Source organism: Pteropus alecto, unplaced genomic scaffold (assembly GCF_000325575.1).
Source record: "Pteropus alecto unplaced genomic scaffold, ASM32557v1 scaffold125, whole genome shotgun sequence".
Lineage (NCBI taxonomy): Eukaryota > Metazoa > Chordata > Mammalia > Chiroptera > Pteropodidae > Pteropus > Pteropus alecto.
Genome location: NW_006436888.1, coordinates 7,230,340 through 7,235,852, shown reverse-complemented (window position 1 = coordinate 7,235,852; position 5,513 = coordinate 7,230,340). Strand labels below are relative to the sequence as shown.

The following is a 5,513-nucleotide window of genomic DNA, read 5'->3' as shown; positions in this document are numbered from 1 at the left end:
GGGGGGGCTTCCCATCTTCTGGCTGCTCTCGCTGGCTGTGCTGATTGGTCGCCCTTTGCTGATGGAACTGAGCCTTGATTCCTGATCCTGGGTAGGAGAAAACGTGAAGGAGTGAGAAGCTCCCTCTGTGTAGGGGTGGGGGTGAACCGGAGCCTGGGAAACGAAGGCGGTAGAGCTCAGCAGGCACCGGGGGCAGCCCTCAGCATGGCCTTGCTCAGTGCCGTCACCTCCGTCATCCTGCTCCTGGTTGTGGTGGGGTGACCACTGTACCTGCCCGTGGGGGCCATGCCCAGCTTCGCAGCAGCTCCTTCCCGTGCATTGTCTCACAGCCACAAAGGTCACAACCCCTCGTGGGACTCCGTCCTTATCCGAGACACCAAGGGGACAGTCCCAGGATGGGCGTCGAGCAGCCTGCACCCTCCTGTCTGAGGCCAACAGCAAATGCCAGCTGCTTACCGGGTCCAGAGAGAATACAAATCAGTTCAGGATCAGTTCTGGCTTCTCGAAGGGGTCGAGGGCCAGCCTGTCCTTTCTAAACAGAACCAGCCCTGCGATCCCGTGGGGGTGGGAGAAGCGAGCAGGTGACGAGTCTGACTCCTCCAAATGCGGGACGAGGAGAGAGAGGGCGAAGGACGTGCCGGGAAAGAGAGAAGAAGGCCGAGCTGCTCCCCAAGCCCGTCTACACGTGGACGATCTGGGCCCCAGCACAGGGCAGCTCCGGGGCGCGCGCGCCCACAGCATGGCGAGGAGGGTTCGGTCAGAACCTGTCGATGAGAGCGAGGAGGCCCAGGGAGAAACCACACTTTCCAGAGAAGCAGCCACAAAGTGAGAGAAGGAGCCACAAAGGTGGGGTGTCCCAGTCAAGGGGGGCACCGGACGACTGGACCTGACATGGGCGTGGGAGGGGTGCCATCTCCCCAGAGCGTGACCTGCAGCGGCCATCTGCCCGCCCGCCCGCTGCGCTGTCCACCCAGTGGCCGCTGGTCAGTGCGGCGGCATCGGGGCTGGGGCAAAAGTGGCCTTTCCCCGACTGCCTCCTGCCGACGTCGGTACAGCTGGAAGGCCAGATGAGGGGGAGGATGACCGGTGGTTTGGATTTTGACTTCTTGCATCTTGCACATCCTCAGACACCGGAATGAGGAGGCTCTTGGCTGGACGCGAGACAGGGACAGGAGCGCCTCGGCCCAAGATCCGGCTGCGCTCCCGGCAGGCCTGGAGCGGGCTACTGGGGAGAGGGAATTCCCAGGAATCGACGGTTTGGGTTGCTGTGAGGACAGCACTGTCATATAGAAAGAACTGGAGGGCAGGCAGTGCCTGGTGATTCACCGGGGAACAGTTAGGACAGGCCCGGAAGTCGGATCTCACAGAATGAAGCAGGCCGTGCAAGAGCATGTCCCATCCCAAACGGAGAGGACCGGCCGGGAGTCTGAGGGATGCCGGAGGGAGGGCGACTGGGCTGAAGAGGAGACAAGGCCAGAGCTAGCTGTCATCGTAGCAGAAAAAGGACTTTCTGGACCCAGCAGAAATTCTGTCCCATCTCAGACAGAGCCCCCCCAAAACGGGCAGAGAGCGGAGTCTGGGAGTGACGTCTGCTGGGAGGCTCTAAGTAAATCAGCTTCCTTCACCCACCGAAGTCCGTTGAGCGTCAGCCGTCAGCCAGACACTGGGGTAGAGACTGGAGACACAGTGACGAACAGCAGATGTCACAGGGCCTGCCCTCCTGGGCCTGACTTCTCAACGGCAGGAAGCAAGCAAAAAGCCCAACAAGTGAACAGACTAATAAATACACTAATTGCAAGTTGACCTAGGGACTCTGAAGAAGCCGGGGGCTAAGATGGAGGAGAGCAGAGGGCAATCAGAGAAAGCCTCCTGGAGGAGGTGAGATTTTCATTCCCGAGACCTAAAGGAAGCGAAGAAGCCCGTCAAGCAAAGAGGAGAGGATTACACAGCAATGGCAAAGGTCCTGGGGCAGGAAAGAGTCGGCCAAAGTCAAAGAATGGAAAGAACAGAGCAGGAACGATGCAGGATGACCTTGGCTTTCGAGGCCTTCAGCAGGGAGGTGACATAAACTGCCTCATGTTTTGAGATGGCCATTTTTGCTGCTATGCGGAAGCTAGGTTGTGAGGGCTTCTGACGAATACTTGACTTATTAACAATTTCATGTCTCAAGAGAGCTAGTCCTAGGACGGCCACCATACGGAGGGGCTGTCAGCCAAGTAGAAACGACAGGAACCCAGAAGCAAGCAGCCACGCAACCTGAGCACTCGTGGTATCGGGAAGGACAGCACGGAGTTGAGCGTATTTTTCACCTTTGGCCTGGGAGATCTCAAAAGGCGTTGGAGAGGCTTGCGATTCAAAGACGAGCATCTCAGAAGGGGAGATGAGCTCAGAAAAGCTGGAAATTCTAACTGCGGAATTTACAAATGACTTTCTTCCCAGGGAGGGAAAACTGGGCGGTGACTGTCGACATCATTCCATGGGGGCTTTTAAGGGACAGGTGCTTAAAAAGCAAAGCTGGTCACCTAGTCACGGACAAATAGGAGAGACCCACGACACCGTTAAGATGAATCTCAGGAACGCAAAGCACAACAGAAAGAGAAACTTCAAGACGGTCAGGGCGAGAGGCTGGGGGATGCTGCAGACAAAGGAGCCATGTAGCCAGGAGCCCGCAAAGCAGAATTCCTTCCTGTGTCAAGGCCACATCCTCAGGCGAGGAGGGAGGAAGCCTGCCTGGGGGAGGAAGGCCAGGACGGAGCTCCGGGAGGGCGGGCTGCTGCTCGCTCTGCCATTCGCCGTGTCCTCCGCACAGCTGGCCCCAGCCAGGAACCTGATATCTGCTGGGCGAACGTGTGCACGCGTGTATAAATGAATGAATGGATGACGATGCGGGCATTACCACGCCACTATGCCAAAGATACGTGCGAATTACCCAGGCGGGGGTGGGGTGGGGTGGGGTGGGGGAACGGACTCTCCCCGAAGAGGACTTGGTCCTTCTCTTTGGCTTCCCAACATCTGTTTGGCCTGACCCGCCCAGCCGGGAGCCTCGGAGGGAGGCAGCCATCGCCTGCCTGCAGAGAAGCGATGGGACTTTTTCCTCCCTGGGCTTAGGGCACGGATCTGAGGCTTGGGCTTGGCTGATCGGAGGCTCTTGCAGGGCACACGTGCAACACGGCCAGTGGGGAGATTTTGCCGGTGGCGGTGACGCAGGCGATGCCTCGTCCCTGCGCAGGACCCGTGAGTGTGGCTGGCACGGGCTGCCTTCTGCAGGCAGCGTCCCCGACCCATTCCTGTCTTTCTTTAACGCTTTTTAAATTTTGAAATAAATATAGATCCACAGCCAATGATGGGAGTTGTAGAGAGGCCCCCTGTGCGTTCGCCGGCTGTGGTTACACCTCGGATGAGCATGGCACCAGAGTGTGACCCGATACCCCGTGTGCGTAGATCTGTTTCCGTCTGGTTCTGAGCCTTCCTGCTGGTTGCTGCTCCATCGATATCCTTCCAGTAAATGGTCTTTCTGTCTAAATCAGCCAGCGTCAGTTTTGCCATTTCCAGGATGGGGACAGGGACGGCAAGAACGAAGGGGCCTCTGGCTGCGGAGCGGGGGAGGGGTGGTCGGAAGGAGTGGAATAGGGACTTGACAGTGAATCCTGCAGAGGAGCCAGGGGGCCGGGGGAGGGGACAGTTTGGGAACCGTTCAGAGGTGGATCTGGCGGGTCTGGATTTGGCTGGGAGGAAGAAGGAAGAGGAGGAGGCAGAAGGAGGGGGAGGAGGAACACACTAATCAGAAGTTGACAAGGGCTTTGAGTCATGGCCTTGATTCACTGCAGATTAAATGAACTGCAGTCTTCAAGGAAACGGGAAGCGGCCCCCTCAGACACGTGGGACTCCCAAACCGCTCTGGCTGGGGAGGACCGTGGCCCGGTTCCAGTGGCTGGCGAAGTGGCTTCGGGGCTGGCTTGTGAATCGTGGGTGTCTCCCACTGCGTGAGCACCCCTGCTGGTCTCTGCACGGGCCCCCGGAGCTGGGGTTTGGCTGAGGTTTTCCGGGGCTGATAATCATCTCCTCCCCCCATCGAAGTTTATCTTAACGACTACCGAGATACCCTACATTTCTGAAGAGCCTCTGTGCCAGCTGCTTTTCTAAGTGCTTCACACCTTTGAACTGACAATGTCTGCTGTTCCAGGCAGACGGGAAGGTGGTTCCCATTTTCCAGTGTGACTGAGAGAAAGAGGAGGCAGGTGGATGGAGACCGAAGCGGCCTTTTTATTACCCAAGAGAGGATGTCACAGACCACGCTTGGCCCTGCCAGGTTTCCTCGCCAAGTGGACTTGCCAATTCTCCCCTAAAGCCGCCTGCATGGGGAGCAGGGCACGGCATGCAGAGGGCAGCCCGTCCCTTCTCCCAAACGCGCTGGCCGGGGAAGCCGCCCCTCTCTTGGGAAACGGACAAGCGCGACGGAGAGAGGTCCAGGATCTCCACGGGGAGATGCCGCCCCCAGCAGCGGCGAAGGAGCGATGCTCTGGCAGGAGAGTGAGTGTGGGGCTTTGCTTTCCCGGCACAGACAGCCCTGCTGGGTGGAGGGAGCCCCAGGGGCAGAAGCCGCGAAGACAGCAGGGTGTGAGGCCTGAGGGTTGAACAAAACCTTCGGTGGCGAGTTGGGGACAGAAATGCCCGTTGTTAAGGAGACGGGATGGATGAGACTTGATTTGACTTTAGCTATAAGGGTGCTGGTGGCCCCCCGGGGTCCCGGGGCTGTTCACCGAGACCCAGGTTACTCGAGGAGAAACAGATCGGGGGGAGAAGTAATGAGGTTGGTTTTGAACCGATAGCGATGTTTGGCCCGGTGAGCTGCCGTGGGAGAGATACGGGCTGGCTATGCGCGTTTGAATCATCAGCATGTTCACCCAGCAAATATTTATCCAGCACCTCATACGTGCCCAGAGCTTTCCCAAGCGCTGGGATTGTCATGGAGAAAGATAACTGCCCAGATTGCGTGGAGTTTAGAATACAGTGGGCAGGCAGAGATACGACGAACACATACGTGTGTAAATATGTGATGACAAATCGCTCCAGGTGCTCCGAGAGAGAAGCTGTCTAACAGAGGAGCTCCGAGCAGGCCGGGGGGAGGACCCAGACGGCACGTGCAAAGGTCCCGTGGCAGAAAGAGGCTGGTCTGCTCCAGAGTACGGCCTGAGTGGCAGACAGTGACAATCACAGAGAGCGGTGGACGAAGGTGAGGAGTCGGGGAGGGCGGATCACGTGTGGAGGTCATTCTAGGTCCCATGGGAAGTCATCGAAGAGTTTTACGGAAGGAGCAAGAGCAGGCCGAGAGGTGAGAAGTTCTGGTGACTGGCAATTGAGTGATGGCAATGAAGACGGATGGCAGGGAGGAGAGAAATCTTTGGGGGGCAGAATCTATACGTCTTGGTGATGAACTGGATTTGGGGAGCGGGGCAGAAGGAAGGAAGCTGGACTCCCAGGTTTCCATTTGAGCAGCTGGTGATGGGGTGGGG

At 58.0% G+C, this 5,513-nt stretch overlaps 1 long non-coding RNA gene across 2 annotated transcripts in view; it reads left to right on the top strand.

Annotated features, from left to right (window-relative positions):
- The first annotated feature begins 3,857 nt into the window (after positions 1-3,857).
- LOC112481778 overlaps positions 3,858-5,513 on the top strand; it is a 3,078-nt gene continuing 1,422 nt past the window's right edge. For both annotated transcript variants that reach the window (XR_003047042.1, XR_003047041.1), the window contains exons 1-2: positions 3,858-4,530; positions 5,074-5,233. This is a non-coding gene — a long non-coding RNA (uncharacterized LOC112481778). The remainder of the gene's footprint in view (positions 4,531-5,073; positions 5,234-5,513) is intronic.